Source organism: Vicugna pacos, chromosome 14 (genome assembly GCF_048564905.1).
Source record: "Vicugna pacos chromosome 14, VicPac4, whole genome shotgun sequence".
NCBI classification, from domain to species: Eukaryota; Metazoa; Chordata; class Mammalia; order Artiodactyla; family Camelidae; genus Vicugna; species Vicugna pacos.
Genome location: NC_133000.1, coordinates 19,158,256 through 19,174,817, shown reverse-complemented (window position 1 = coordinate 19,174,817; position 16,562 = coordinate 19,158,256). Strand labels below are relative to the sequence as shown.

Here is a 16,562-nt window from a genome sequence, read left to right as displayed (position 1 = left end):
GAAGTCTATGCTATGCCTCCGCAGAACCACAATCCACAATTAAACGTTTACAGTGACATCCTTAAGAAAGCGGTGTTTGCCTGGAACAGCCATTTCATGAAATCTTACGAAAAACTGCATTACTCTGGAAACCAATGGAACTGACTTGCAAATTCTACAACTGGAATAAGATGAGGGATGAGGCACAATGCTTCCAAATTCAATACATGCTTTGAATTTCCTTTTTAATTTGTTTTCCAGGTTTTTTCCTTTTCCCAGCCTGTTACAATAGTGCTTTATTTTAGACTATTAACTTTATGTGATGTGAAGATGGAAAACACATCTTAGAGTCAGAAAACCTGGGTTCAAGCCATGAGTCTCCCACGTACTGTCTTACTTTCAGTAAATTATTTTACCAACTCCTGCTCACCTTTTTCATATGTAAAGTAGAGATAATGGTGTTGCCTATCTCACGAAATTATTGTGAAGATTAAATTACATTGTTCACATAAACATTTTCTAAAACCTAAGGCATTGTATAAATGCTAAAATATCTGGGGGTTTTTACTACAACTGTTAACTACTTTAAAATACTAATATTTTCAAAGCTAACTGTAAGATTACAGTCAACCATGAGTTGAACTACTTGGCATAGTTTCTAGAGCAAAATAAAGAGTCCACTTGCTGTTCATCCCATGCCAACATCAGTGTTTCCCCTATTGAGTACTCAGCATAGTATAAAGCATACAGTAAGGCGTTCAATACATCTTCTTGGACTCAATTGCTCTGTGTTATTTATTCCCTTCTTTTTTATTGAAGTATAGTTGATTTACAATGTTTCAGGTGTACAGCAAAGTGATTCAGTTATATATATTTTTTTTTTCAGATTCTTTTCCAGTATAGCTTATTACAAGATATTTAATATAGTTCCCTGAGCTATACAGTAGGTTCTTGTTGTTTATCCATTTTATATATAGTAGTATGTATCTATTAATCTCCTAATCTATCCCTCCCCCTGCCTTTCCCCTTTGGTAACTGTAAGATTGTTTCTTATGTCTGTGAATCTATCTCTGTTTTGTAAATAAGTTTATTTGTATCATATTTTAGATTCCACATGTAAGTGATAATGTATGATATTTGTCTGTCTCTGTCTGACTTATTATCTTCTTTTTACTCAACTTCCTTTCCTTTCAGTCCTCCTGTAGTGTTCTTGTTTTATACTATGTAGGTTATTTTTTCAGAGGAAGCAAATATCTGAAGGACTATGAAAAATGCCCATAGCACTTTCCATCTAAGAAATTCATAGGCCTTTTATAAACACATTTATGATCATCACACAATACTGTCTACCTTGAATGTTTTCTCATCGTTTTATCATGCGTGTCTGCCTAGTTTAAAATCACAGGGCAGGAATTCTATCTAATTGTTTGTAAATCAGGGAGCGAGCTTTGCTGTTCAATAAATGCCAAGAAGTCATAGCATCCATGTGAGGTGAATAGGTGGAAATTATTATTTCTGTCTATTGCAAGGTGAAAATAAAATGGGTTCTTTACAATTTTCAAAGCATTCTCACATCGATTGTCTGGTTTGTCCATCACGCCAACACTGCGAGGAAGCTAGATAGGGAAGTTTGACTGTTGGCCTTCTTGTACGAAGGCAGAGCGTGAGACTAAAAGGTTAAACACCCTCTCCAAGGCCGCTGGGCAAGTCAGCAGCACAGCAAGAGAGGCAGCCAAGCCAGCAGAGCCCCTGCCCGTGCTCTTCTCAACAGATGCTGCAGGAACTTCTAGCCATGATGGTGACAGGTGTGTGAGCACATCAGGAAGCACATCTATTTTCTTTCCTTTGAATCTCAGCACTTAACTCTGACCCAGGCCCACAGCAAGTGGTTAGTAAATAGTTGCTTAATTAATTAATATTATGGCTATCCTATCAGCAGGGCTCAAGAACTAATTATTGAATCTATGGCAAGGCCTGACCTCCTTGCCATGGAGGCATCTGCTCAACCCACGAAAACCATACTATGTCGCTAATTTTCTGTTTTGTTTAGTGAAACTTGTGGTGCCAATTTTCAATCCTACTTTCCAGCCGTATCATTCTCCCAGCAAGCTGCTACCTCTGTTCAATAAATAAGGCACATAGACATTTCTCTCAACTATAACCTGCAAAATACATTAAACAGAAGAACCCTCAGGAGTTTCTGTGTAATATTTCATTCTATTAAGAAAATGTGTGATGTGTTTACTGCTGAAATTTGGGATGTCCAGAAGTCAGACACTGTTGATACCAGGACACACATGACTTGCGATTGAGAATCTGCGATTAACATCCTTGATTTGTGCCAATGGCGTATGAGAGTTCTGAGACATTTGTATGCTGTAGTGAGCTTTGAAAAGTGTTGCACACACAAACTGGATTGTGCAGTAAGAGAGTTGGGAACAGCAGAAAGTAAGCAAGGGGAGGGTGTGAGAATGGCTGTACGTTTCCCGGTAGCTACTTCTCTTGGATGTGGCTGGAAATAGTAACCCTCTTAGCCAGACTAGATTCAGCTGAAAGAGCTGCTTGCTCACATATTAGTGTTCTTCATCTCTCGATGGTGCCAGAATCAAAGGATGATGCGGATGTTTGGATGTGTACTTGTTTAGGGACCAACTCAACATCCTTGTTATGTATGCTTTCATTTTGCAGATGTATATTAGTCTTTTGGTAGCATTTTGGCTAATTATCTTTTCAAAATGGTTCATCAAGGAAGTCAGTGGTTGAACTTGCTGTCTTATTTCTCTGAATCATAATCAATTCTGATTATGAACCAAGAGACTACCAACCCTTTCTCACCCACCCAGTCTCTGTTACACACACAAATGGGTGAATTACAGCTAACCTATGTCCTCAGCTCAGTTTTTCAATTTTTAGAAAAAACTGACAAAACATCCATCAAACTATTTCTCTTGGAAGAAAATCTTATTTAAAATGAAGACTTTATGATAAAATGTTCTAACAACACTTTGAGAAATTGCAGAATATACAACCCTGGATTCACTAATGCATCCGAGATCAACATGTGGTAGTTCAACTTTATTATCCCTTCAGTAACACTGTCTGAGATTTGAAGTGCTTTTCCAACTTTTCATATCAAATGAGAGATCTGAGAAACATGCAGAGAAAATGACAGAGGAAAGTGAATCCCAACTCCCTACACCATGACCCTTATATCTTCTTTATGTTTACTTTGCTTAACCTTTAATTTCCATATGCCAATTAGGCTCACACTAGTATCTCTGAACAGCACAAAACAACTGACACACATACATACTGACACAAGCTACGTTAACAAACCTAAACATTGAAATATCAACCAGTCCTATTCAAAGAAAAACACAGAAAAATATTTGTTAGGTGTTACTCAAGTAGGGGAGTTCATTTTTATTAATAGGAGTCAACAAATAAATGGCTTAGGAACAACATAATGTCTTCCTTTTGGTGTTGTTAATTCTGTAGTATATTTCACTGTACTCAATAATGTTTTGTACAGTGTTATTTTTGTTCAACTGTATATGTACTAAGATGCTTTCTAAAGTGATTCTATTGTCATTTCTCTTAAAATTATATTTTTAAATAAACATCAACTAATTTTTTGTTGTTGCAAATCCAGATTTTCATATATAAAGTTGTTTCAATGGTCCATCTATGTCCTGAGTTAATTTTTAATCAAGTGTTGAGCATCTCCTACATTTCAGGCGCTGTGATAAAATAAACCAGCCACTTCCTATAGGGCATGTATTATTATCCTCATTTTTTATAGATGACAAAGCTCTGCTTCAGAAAGGTTAAATTTTAAGCTCCCAAGGTAAGAAAAACGAATAAGTGCTGGTATCTAAGAATCCAGATCTTTCTTCAAGGCTTATGCTTTTTTCAGTACATCACGTGGCTTCTCAAATTAGAACCATCAAGGGTTAGGTAGATAAATGCAGTTGCACACATACATACACACACGCAGAGTATTTTTAAAAATAGTCTTGGCATCCAAAAAACAATTGCATTGGAGAGACATAAGTGTCAGTAGTGAACTTTTGACACTTTGGTATACACCTGCCTTGGCTTTAACCATTACAAAATCTGAATTAGCGCTGGCCTAACCTTGAGGAATCAACCTGGCTCTTAGTAAAGTAAATACAATTTGTGAAGGAGACAGTTTCCCATTTTCTGCATTTCTGAACAGCTGGGTCATCAGGTATAAAAACTAAAAGTAGATTTAATAAGCTATTTATTTCTATAAAGAGACAAACTCTTATTATTCACCAAGAACAGACTGCATTGGGGGATACTAGATTAGATGGCAGAAATCACAATTGAAATTCTGAATACATTAGAATCCCAGCATGTTGCAGACCAATTAAAAGTGACAACCAAGTGGAGTAAAGACACTCGGGTAAGTATAGAAAATTCTACATTGTCGTAAGGGTGAATTCCCCCTGCTCTTTTCTCTTTGGTATTTTTCTTCCTTCTGAATATTCCAGTTCATTTCATGAATCTTTTCCTGCTTGGCTTCTGAATTTTAATCAAATTGAATGCCGACAGATATCAAAGTTTAATCCGTAGTAGAATACCTTGGCGCTTTGATGTATTTAGTGCTCTGATGTTGGGAAACTATCACTAACTAGAAATACGAGCTTTTGTAGACAATATGTAATTTTCATAATCTTAAACCGAGATGGGAAAAATAGATACTGCACTAAATGTTTCAGCCACGTGTTCACCTCCCTGTATTAAATCAGTATTGGCGGCTGAGTAGGAGATTACAGGGTACAACTGCTTTAACCTTCAGCGGTAAATGATGCTTGCTGAATTGCCTCCCTGTGCCTCTGGAGCCCAAGAAGCTTAAAAATACAGGTTTGATGCTCATGATGAGAAAACACAGTAAAATAGCATCCCGCAGGTTGGGGGAGAGTTACGATTAAATGTATTGCTAATAGAGATTATGGAATTTATTTTTCTGAAGTTTTGTAAGGAAGTTGTGTGTCAGGCATGCCTGACTTCAGGAGATTATGTCTGATATAACAACATAAACAGCAGATACCTTGAGCACCCGCCATGCATCATGCATTGCACTGGGTGCTGATGCTATCTAGTTTCATTTTCATAACATCCCTGTGGAGCAGGCGTTGGTATCACAATTGTGCACACAGTGGAAAATGATGCTCAGAAAAGTTAAATACTGGACCCGGGGTCCTAGGTTTAGAGCTGCGCCTGGAACCCCAGAGCTCATACCAGTGCCCCTTCTTCTGATCTCAGTGACCCACCATATGGATCACACATTAGTTCTCTCTCAAGTCAAAAGACACAATGAAGGGGTTGTTCATAAATGTACTATAGTGTTTGAAAAAATATGTTAGAGAACAGCTAGATATAATCCCAATACAAACGTAACTTCATTTAAACACAAGTGCCATTCCTGCCTGAAATTGATTTTTAACCTACATCTTTTTTGAAGACGGAGCATCTGTGGAGTGTGTGGGGGTGGGCGGGGGAGGAGGAATACAGCTGTCTCAGCAGCACTGAAGGAAAAGGGGCAAGTTAAATGGATTCTGCACTCAAACAAGATTCATAATCCTTAAGTACTTCTCTATTTAATACATTGTGACAGAGTTTCTCCATGTAGGTCCAGAAAAGGACATGATGATTGGGCTTCTTGTAAGAAATGCTTTTTAAAAATGGAGGTTGGATTTATATTACTATAAAAACAAACAGGTTTGGGGGCCAGGGAAATGTTTCCTCATTTTATTAACTTATAAAAAGTAGCAAACAGTGCCATCTACTGGGCTTTCATTTTCTCTTTGTTAGAGGTTTTGCAAAGGCTCTGAAGAGTTGTGTATACTCAATATATATTCACAACATAAATAAGAAAAAAACCTGCCTTACCTGTCATGAAGATTTCAAGATGTTTTTAAATGTCTGTCTGTTTCTTCATAAATACATTCTAAGTCACTTTATTAAAAGAAAATCCAATAAAAACAAAATAATTGCCTTCACAGAAATCTATCATGATATTAAAAAAAAAAAACTTTCTAGAAAGAAAGTTAAATTACCTACATGGAGGCATCACCAAGTAAAAATTGAGAACCCTCCACAGGTTTATAAAATAATCTGCCTCCTCTGCTCAGCTGACAACTCTGACCTCAATCTCACCCACCTCAGAGGCTAACATATTTCCTTCTTTACAAAGAAGAGGAGCGAAAAAGAAATGCTTACCCTAGCACAGAGGCCAGGCTCTACGTAGTGCATACGATGCTCATTCCGTGCTGCCCGCGTGGTGGGGACGAAAGGGCTGGGGGCGTGGTCCTCAGCTCTTCCCGGGAGCATGCAGCGTGCTAGGTTCTGTGGCTTCTCCACAAGTCAGCGTGTGAGGCAGCTCGTGATCCACGCCCTGGCAATGGCCCAGCACAGTGCTTCTCACAATGAGGTCCTCGAATCACCTGCATCAGAATCACCCCGGGAGCCTGTGAAAGACACTGGCTCCTGGCCTGAATCTAAGAGGTGCTGAGTGATAAACCTCTGGTCCGGCACCCAGACATCTTCATTTAACAGGCTGTTCTTGGGCACGTTGGGGTTTGATAACCACCATCTAGAACCTTGGGATTCTTTCCTTGGTAGACTCCGTGGTGCCTAAGATCACACTGCAGGGGGAGAGGCCTCCATTGATCTCAGACCTTTCCTGCGAGGTCTGTTCTCCTGGGCCTGCACATCGGCCGCATGAGTGGTATTTTAAAAGTTGTACATTCCTGAATCCCATCTCAGTGATTCCAAGTCACTGGGGAGCTTCCCCGGCCACACCAACGTACAGCCAATCTAGGTGAGTTGTAGCCCTGGGGAAACTCCAGGACCACCCTGACAAAGACAGTCTTCAGCAAAACTATGGAGCAGACAGACAGCATTTGTGGGGTGTCTCCCACTGCTTTTTGAGCGCCCCCTCCTTCCTTTTGGCACCCTTCCTTGTCCTGGGGGCCCCTTCTCTCCCTTTTAATTCCCATACTTGGATTCCTTTCATTTATCCCATTCTTAATCAGTCTCGTTGATGGCAACTAACCTCTCCTAGAACATTTGCTTTTAAAGGACTTAGGTGCCCACAGGGTGGCCTGTAAAGTCTAGAAACACAAAATATCATTTTGTCATGTGTTGTAAGAGAATATCAATGAATTATTTATTCTTTGTCCAACTACATTTTCAGACATGGTGCTCCTCCTCTAGATAAAATGCCAATTGCTCTGTCCTAATAAAAGCTCCCAGGTTTGATGGTGATGGGTTCACAGAGTGTGTGGCTCACAGAGAGACTGAAGACACGGGTTCGATCACCCAGACTTTTGTGCAAGTTGGCTTCTGTGAGGTGTCACCTCTCCTGGAGATGCTGGTGCAAGCCAGACTGGTCTCTGACTCCCCCAAAGGACAAAGGTGACACCAGGGAAACACATCTCCAGGACCAAGGACGCCTTCCTGTCCCATATCTACAGCCGAGTCACCCATCAAAGCCAGCTCCAGTCCAAGCCCCGTGTGAAGCCCTGTCCACAGTGACTCCGCTGTCTTAAAACCACAGCGCCTGAACGGTCTGACCCACTTCACAACAGCTCGTTTCTAAATAGTTCTTAAGTTGTGTTGAAGAAACAGCACGAGGAAGGATGATTTGAAAGTGAAAATTTGCAAAGACATGGAACATGAGTATTGGTGTTACAGTTACCTTTCCAGCTCACTGGAAATACGCTAGAGGCAGTGTCCTGTATTTATTTATATCTTCCATAGTATTTCATGCAGAGCTAGTGCTCAATAAATAGTAGCTCATTTAATAAAACACGTTGTCTCACATGACCCTCAGGGCCAAGAGACAAACAGCAATTTGTGGGGGAAAAAGCTCCTTTAATTCAGGAATTGCCGGCTATTCTGCAGATTGGCAATTACAGTCAGGGTAGGATATGTCTGAGATTGAGACCCTCTGGACATCACTGTCAAGATTCTGATTCAGCCTCTTCCCAGACCAAGTCCTTCTGGACTTGGTGAACTTGAAAGCCTACCTGCTTCATTCCATCGAGCTTTAATTGGTTCTCCAGGCCTTTTCCTTTACACAGAACTGCTCCTGGGGCAACTCTGTTATTCTCTAAGCATAATTTTTGTCCTGTTCCCCAGACTCTTCCACAATCATGAGACGCCTCCTCTTCTCATTCATTGTTGGTTGACCTTTCCCAGGGGATCTCAACTTTAGCTACGTATCAGAAACATTTGAATTGACTTTGTAAAATGCCGATGCCCAAGTCTCTTAAGCAAGTCTGATTTAATTGGTTTGGAGTGGAGCCAAGGATTCTGTATTTTTAAAAATCTCTCAGGTAATTTGCATATGCAACCAGAATTGAGAACACTCCACTTTTCTTATGCTTGGCTAAAAAGTTCCTATTTTGCCTTTCTCCTCAAATTTAAGTCAAAATTCCTGACTTAAGATTTAACTATTAAAATTTAATACATGCAAATATTGGCATTGGCAAAAAGCAGGCAGACAGCGATAAAGACAGTATAAAGCCAAACGTAATTATATAAATGCAATGTATTTGTGTTTGGAGTATTACACTCTGCCTCGCTGCCATCACCTCACGGAGGTAACTAAAATCCTCAGATATTTTAAAGGTTTTAAGGCTAAGGATTCCCCAGATGTGTTTAAGAAGCACCTAGCTAATACATGAATTATAAACCGGTATGAAATGGAAAGCTCTGGTAAAACAAAACCCTGGGAGTCTTAACCAATGTTCTCTCTTCCCCAAGCATTTCTCCCAACCTCTAATGCTGGAGAAGTTAACGAGTCAAGAGATGCAATTTGCTTTCAGGGAAGGATTGCCTTGAATGGAATTTAGAAATATGACTCCCACTCAAATGTGCTGCCCAGCAGATGAAGTTGCCAGCTCTCATATCTGACCTGGTTTACTGCCCACTGAGTGCACCGTTTCCAGGATTTAGATGTTAATTACCTTTGAGTACAATAGCAAGGGATCCTTCTCGGCCCACCACTATGTTGTGCATGGCACATCAGTGTCTAGGGGATATGCGAATGGCCAATAAATATATGTGTGTAATAGGTTTCGCTTAAATAAAGTGATTCACATTAGGACAAAATGCCCTCCTCCATCCATTTGAAATTGTTTTATTCAATTATATTCCACACTATTGGACCTCTACTATTTCTGTCAGTAATCAATGATGGCATAAAATCTCCATGTCTAACCTCTATTTTATCAGGAAAAATTAGCTGACCTGAAATATATAATTAGTTTATAAAATGTGTTTTGAACACATTTAAAGAATGAGAGTTGTTAATCTGCCAATTTTACTGAATAGGCATTTATGGGTGTATAGAGAACTTTAAGGACAATTGTAAAAGAACTCATAGCCAATTGAGAGATGAGCCTTAGATGAGTAATATGAACTATTGACTTTTAATTGTTATGAAATCATGTCATCCTTCCAAAACCATATTCTGTTCTGCGAGCTGAAAACAGCCATTTCTGTTTCTGTTCCACCTTCCTTGCCTTTTGTTTCTTTTTTTTTTTGAGAACTGTTAACAGATTTCCTAGGTTTAGGTTTTGTTATCTTTCTCGGAATTCAGTGCTGTGTAATTAAAAAATCAAAAAGATTTGACAAGTCAGAAAACCAGAGTGAGAGGCAAAATACATAGATGTGTGATTCTTGAGAGACCCCCAACCATGCTGCCTTCGTTTTTAACTGCAGACCCATTATGTAGGCTTATTTTCTTTGTTCTCTTTTTCTCACTAACTAGGCATGTCAGAGTTGACCCAGTAGCATCTAACAGCTCTTCAGCGGTGAAGTGGAATCCAGTGACACAGTAGCATCACATACTTTTAAGTATGAAATTTTGTCCTTTTAGAACGGTTGCTAATATTGGGTAAATGCTCAGGGAAAAGATATTTTTGCTAACTCGCTTGGAAATTAACAGAGAAGATCAATAGGATAGCAAATTGTCAAAACATGCTGGTCCCCTGCTGCCACAACAAGGACAAGATAAAATCTAGAAAGTAGATGGTGAACGAAAGCTAACTTTGTGACAATTAGCAATTAGCAGTGACTTGTGGATTTTGAGTTGCTACTGATCAAGTGACAAAAGAAGAAAGAGGGAGGAAAAAGGGGAGGAGGGGAGGGGAAGCAATCTCTTTCTTCACATTGTTCTATTAAAGATTGTTTTTGAGTCTTGAATGACAAACCAGAAGGTACTCCTCATTGGACACCATGACTTACACTGTTACAAACTGATTAGAGAGGAAATTGCTCCTTCAGCCTCCTACAGGATAATGACAATTGACTTCTCCTTTTCAACCATACTAAGAAAGTCCATGGAAATTTATCGCAATGGGCAAAAACTTGGCTGACATTACTAGATGACCAGGGCCACGTGTTATACAACTCCAGGGGCAACATTCTAGAGGAGACTTACTGTTTGAGCAGGTTATGACTACTCTCAACCCACAAACATAACTGTAAAAAAAAAAATCCATTTATTTTCTAAAACTCACCTTGATTTCTGACTCTGGACTTCCCATCACTCCTACTTGGAGGAAATCTTAACTTCTGCTTCTCTTGGAAATGTTCTCTGCCCCCAAAATGTGTCATTGTTCTGGGATTTTGCACATCACAAGCTGGCACCAGAGGAGCCAGGTTTGAGCCAGCTCAGGAGGCTGCCATTGACGTGAAAGGACCCTGGCAGAAGGAGACCGTGGGTGCACCGCTAGAGGGTGGGAGCTGCAGGGGATGGTGAGAGGTCACTTGGAAGTTATCCTACTCAAGAATGGTACAGACTAGAGTTCCCTGACCAGGGGGATTTAAATCATCTGCAAATACAACTTAAGAGAGAGAGTCTACAACTGACAGGATACAAACAGCAAAGCGAAGGAAATAGGCCTTTCCCCTTTCCCTGCAGCCCTCCTCCTTCACCTTGGGATGGGGAGAGAGGTCACAGCATTGGGAGTTGGAGTTTAGAAGAAGACAGTGGTAGAAGTAGCCTGCACTTCCTACTCCTGGTACCCAAACAAAAGTAGGAGGAGTCAGACCTCAGCTGATATCTGCCTTACTGTAAGCAGGAAATTAAAGTTAGATGTGGGTCTACATAATGATGAGACTGTAGATATGGTTGAAAATGACCACAAATGCTATGGGATTTCTCTGAGATGCTGCCAAGTGGTAGAAAGAATACACTGATCAGGATATGGATGAAGGCAATGGATTCCTGATTCTGTCCCACTTAATTCACATCCATTGTCTCTTTCCACATTCTTCATCCCTCCAGTCTGGCCGCCCTCTGATGCTTCCATGTCCTCCTTTCTCTACAGTCACAGCCAATGTTTGAAGCCATTCTGCACTAGGTTCTTCTGCCTCCCTGGGTATTTCCTGAAAGCTGCATCTGACTCCTGCTCCAGGACCTACCTCCCTGGGGAAAGCTCTTCTCCTCTTCCTACTTTTTTAAAACTCTGCTTGCTCCTGCAAACATTTTTTCCCTTATGCATCCTCTATAAGGAGTGTAAGTTCTTTGATGGGCTTATTTTTATTTTTAGGGGAAAAAAGCCAGAAAGGATAGGGTCTACTTTTACTTTCTACACTGGAGGTAGTAGAACATAAAGCTGGATTTTAGCTTGAATATGGAAAAGAATAAAGGGAAAATTAGGTGAGAGATAATACAAATTATATATCAAAATATTATCCAGCTCCACTTTGGTTTCTGATAGAATTTAGTAATCCTTGATCTGATTGAATTTGGCTATTAGATGCAGAAGACAAATGTACTTAAGCAACTCACAGTATCTTTTACACCTGGATGTGCTTGCTTCCTCCCTTATGTTTCACGTGGACAGTGTAAGAGAAGCAGCAGAGCATGGTGACTGAGACCACCTGGGTCCAAATCCTGGCTAAGCCGTGATGTCACCATGTGACTGAGACCTCTCTGGGCCTCAGTTACCCCATATGGGAAATGGGAATGATGATAATAGCATCCACCTCATAGGGAAGCTATGAGCATGTTTATAATATGCTTATAAGAGTGTATGAGACATAGTAAGTGCAAAAGAAGTGCTTACTGATGATAATTTCCCTGTCTTCTTACATTCTACAATCTCTATGGGGCAATAAATTGGCTGTATGTGTAGCATCCCTTAGCTAGACAAAGTCTTTCTGGAGCTCTCCAGACGAGGTCATTCTCTCAGGAGTTTCCTGTGTTACTTCCTCAGAGCACTCACATTCCTGTAATTCAAGAACTAACCTTGTAATTATTTAACATCTGTCCTCCCTGCTCAGTTATGAGGTCTAGGACTTCAGGAACGAAGTCTCCTTTTACACTGGATCCTAGTAGCTTACACAGAGTGGCTGCTTCATAGGTGTTTTTGTTATAGAAATGAATGAAATCTGTCGAAGTGTTGGGGATGGTGGGAGGTGTGGGACACAAAGCACAAGTCCCTATCCAGCTGCCTTGTGTGAAGAGCCGGGGATTTGGGAGGGGTGAGTGGATCTAAATTAAGTTCACTCCTGGGATCCCTTACAATCTATGTGACTGTCCAGGGCTTTCCAATTCAGAGTAAGCCTGGTGTTACATCTCCTGCTGTAGGTTCAGGGGCTACAGGATATATTCTAGCAGGTTTTGCTCAAGTATTTATTGACATAAAAGTTTACTTTCATTTCACTTTCCAGAGGTAGGATAAAATGACATCAACCCATTAGCTCCTTTTGAGCTATAAACAGTAAGAACATCTGGACTTAGTTTTGGACTTTAAGAGAGACATTTTAAAATGTAAATTGCTACTCTTCATATTTATTTAGTATATTTTAAGACTTAAAAAAGAAAAAAAAAGTGTAGGTTGCTTAAAGGCCTTGTGGCTTGCTCCAAAATTGGTAGTTTCCAATTTAACTTGGACTAATCGGTTGGTTGGCTGAGGGTTGCTTGGGGGAGAAGGACTTAATGATTACAGAGAACACTGATATGTGCAGACTTCATGCTTTAAAAATCATTATTATAAATAGTAATATTCATAGAATAGTATATGAAGACGCATACCATTGTTATGACTTCACAGACAACCTCGAGGAGTTAGATCCAGCAGACAAACCAATGATGGAGAGCTCAGACATGTGGTTCGCTTCTCTCCCTCCAAGAAGCAGCCCTTCCGCCCCGACCCGGCCTCAATCCCCTTGTATCTGATTCAAACATTCTCTTTTACTCCTTCCCCATGGTAACTGGACTGGTGTGCTGAGGATGGTCCACCACACAATGGCTGTAGTTGGAAATACACAATTTTTTCCTTTCCTTTTCATCCAAATCATATCCATCATCCCATAGACAGTTCATGTTGTTCATTCCTCTGAAAATTTGTGAGACATGTTGGCACTTCATTAAATACTTACCTTTCAGTGTTGCTTAACTGATTCATCTGTTTCTTGTCTTACTGGTGGCACAATTGGGTGTAAGATAAAGGAGAAAAGGGACAATTTATCGCACTTCATATTATGTTGCAGAGACATGCAGTTAGTAGATGTAAAATGTAATAAAAGATCCAGAACCTTGGAATACTTGATTAAATGAAGTTACATAGTTCTGTGGTGCCCTAGCAAATGTCTAGCATTTCTTAAGTGTTCAATAAATAGTAGCACTCCACTTGTAATCTGAGATACTGAATTTAGTTTTAAAATAAACCAACAAGCCACATGAACTACTTCCCAGGTATGTTCTGAGTTGAGCCTTCTTTTTCACAACTTCTATGCTTACCACCATACTACTACTTCAAGAGGACAGCCATTTTAAATGATGACCCTGTGGCAAGGAATCTATAATTATTAAGAAAGAAAAGTTCTTACTGTGTGTCACATACTGAACGTATTGAATCCAGTTTCCATCCCATCGTTGGCTGTGCCTCCTGAGCCTGGACAACAGAACAGTGCTGAATAAACACTGCAAAGCTTAACTGAATAGGTTCACCGTGGATTTACTCTGATCTGCATCACTTAGATCATTAAGGACAATCCCTTTTTTCATAGCTCTATGGCATTTCACATCATTTCATTTTCCTTAAATGTGCCAACACTACACTGTTACCCTCAGCTGTTTTCCTTACCCCCTATCTAATCAAGAGCTCCTTCGATTTCCCATTAAAAAAATTGTTCTCTCCTTATGTAGGTCTCTTTTATTTCCATTCTGACTCAGGGGTCCTCTTTCTTCTCAAGGCCACTCCCTTCCTCTCTGCCCTGGAGCCTGTCCCCTCCCGGTCTTCCAGGATGCACTCCATGAATTGGCTTCTAATCTCTTGTTTCTTCAGTGTTGCCCTTTTCAGGGACTCTGGAAGCATGACTGGGTTCTCCAGGCCTTAGGAAATCCCTCTCTTAACCCTACTAGCTGGCCTATAAATTATCTATGTTTCTAGCTTTTCATTTACTATCTCATTTCTCAAAAGTGCAGTCAACATATGTTATCTCCATTCACTCACTCTTCTGGTTTGATGGATGACATCCCTCCAGCCCTGACACCTCAGGCCACAAATTCTAGTCCTAAGGCGTAATCTTGTGCTCAGATTCTAGGATAAAACTTGTCATAAGGAAGCCACCATCACCCCTAAGGTTCACAGTTTTGAATCTCTGTGTCAAGTGTTCCAACCTGGAACTAGGTTCTGCCTGGATCTCTGCTACTAGAACTACTGAAGCTAACCAGTTATCACCTTCACCTTCTGCCCACTGCTAATCTCCACTTCTCCTTCACATGTGGACAGACAGACATCAGAACGGTAACTTTATTATTAATAAAGCTGATTGGTAAATGTGTCTTTAGATGTTTGGCTGAATAGTTTTATTAAATTGAATTTTCTCCTATAACAGCAGTCCAGAATGCATCCTCTCTGCACTTGATTTGCAGTCTGGCTTACAAGAAAAAGAGTCAGGGGCTAAACTTTCTTCCAAATTAAAAAAAAGGAAAGTCATTCATCTGTTGGGACAAGAGGAAGATTGGGATTAGCTGAAAACATTCCTACCATAATTTTCCATTTCTGGAGGGTAGACTGGACATTCTCTTCCCTTTATGGAAATGAGTCATGGGGAATAAATGTTCCACACTACCCATCTTCTGCCTCCTTGCTGGGGCTTCTCCTAACTCCTATTCGGCATCAGAAAACCTGTCTAATCTTAGCCACCACGCCAGCCCTGCTGCTGCTGGAATACACTCACTCTTTAACCCTACACACTGGTTTCTGGCTCAGAAATCAATCATAAGATCTTAATTACTCAATTCAGTGACATCTTCCCAGTCCTCATCTTCTCTCACTTCTCAGCCCTAAAATTCTGATTGCTTCTCATTTGACTGTGGAAAAAGAGGCAAAGATCATGGGGTCATACTCTGTACTTTTGTACATTGTTTCTTGTATGATCACCATTGTTTCTAATCAGAAGAGAGTTCTCTTAACAACCAAGTCCCTTTACTTTAGGCCTTTGTAAAAATCAATATTCACGTTAAAATGACTTCCTATTGATGTAATGATGTACTAGAGGAATAGGAGCTTTGGAGTAAAATCAGATCAGAGGTTAGGTTTGAATCCAAATTCTGACACATACTAGGTATACAACTTTATCTAACTTTCCACTGCTTCAGTAATTTCATTCATAAATTGGGAATTTCATGAAATAATCAATGCTAATTTTATTAACAGTATTTAATATGTATTGACTATTTAATTCTAATTACTGAAGACTTTATAGGTGTTATTTAACTCTACAACAACGCCACAAAGTAAACTGTATTACTATTCCCATTCTACAGATTTTTAAAGTGAGACAATGACTGTAAGAAATTTGCTCAAGTCACATCACCAGGAAGTGGTAGTTTGGAATGAATCTAGTAAAACAAGTATTAGAATTTCAAGTTTATATAACTCTAAAGTTAAAGCTCTTAACAAGTGTGTTTTTCTTCTTTCCCTAAACTTATGGTATACAAAGACCTCCTACAGTGCCTTGCACAGAATATGAAGTCATTAGATAGCTAGCTGTCATCATCAACATCATCATCATCATAGTTGTCATCATTACTATTAAACAAAAGGTTACACTCTAACTTGGTCAGAGTCTTTGTATAGACGTTTCTCAACTGAGTTTATTATGTATTTGCTAAAAGGAGTCAACCTCTCTTTCCCCTAAAAATCTTGCAGCGTTATTCATGTACTAGCATAAACATGGGCATGTTCCTTTATAAACTAGGTACCGGGAAAACTCTCCTGTGACACAAAATAGAGAAGCAACAAAGAAAAACACTGATAAATTTAACTACATACAAAATAAAACAACTTTTGCCTGGCAAAAAGTAGTATAATCAAAGTCAAAAGACAAATGACAAACTGGAATAAATATTTGCGACTTGTATCAAAAACAAAAGATTATTCTAGCCTCAAGATGAATGTATTGACCAGTGAACTAAAATACAGAGCTCAGAAATAAACCGTCCCATATATGTTCAAATGATTTTTTTGACAAGAATGCCAAGACTATTCAATGGGGAGAGGACAGTCTTTTCAACAAACAGT

General features: G+C 39.6%; 1 protein-coding gene and 1 long non-coding RNA gene across 5 annotated transcripts in view; both read right to left on the bottom strand.

Moving 5' to 3' along the window:
• Nucleotides 1–9,427: 9,427 nt before the first annotated feature.
• On the bottom strand, nucleotides 9,428–10,760 carry LOC140701135 (uncharacterized). The gene is made up of 2 exons (XR_012080028.1): nucleotides 10,539–10,760; nucleotides 9,428–9,618 (listed from the first exon to the last, which is right to left on the bottom strand). It is a non-coding gene; the product is annotated as an uncharacterized lncRNA (long non-coding RNA).
• Nucleotides 10,761–14,815: 4,055 nt separating this feature from the next.
• Nucleotides 14,816–16,562, bottom strand: part of CCDC122 (coiled-coil domain containing 122) — a 46,028-nt gene continuing 44,281 nt past the window's right edge. For all 4 annotated transcript variants that reach the window (XR_012080017.1, XR_012080019.1, XR_012080018.1 and 1 more), the window contains one exon: nucleotides 14,816–14,977. The gene's annotated coding sequence lies outside the window, so the exon portion shown is untranslated. The remainder of the gene's footprint in view (nucleotides 14,978–16,562) is intronic.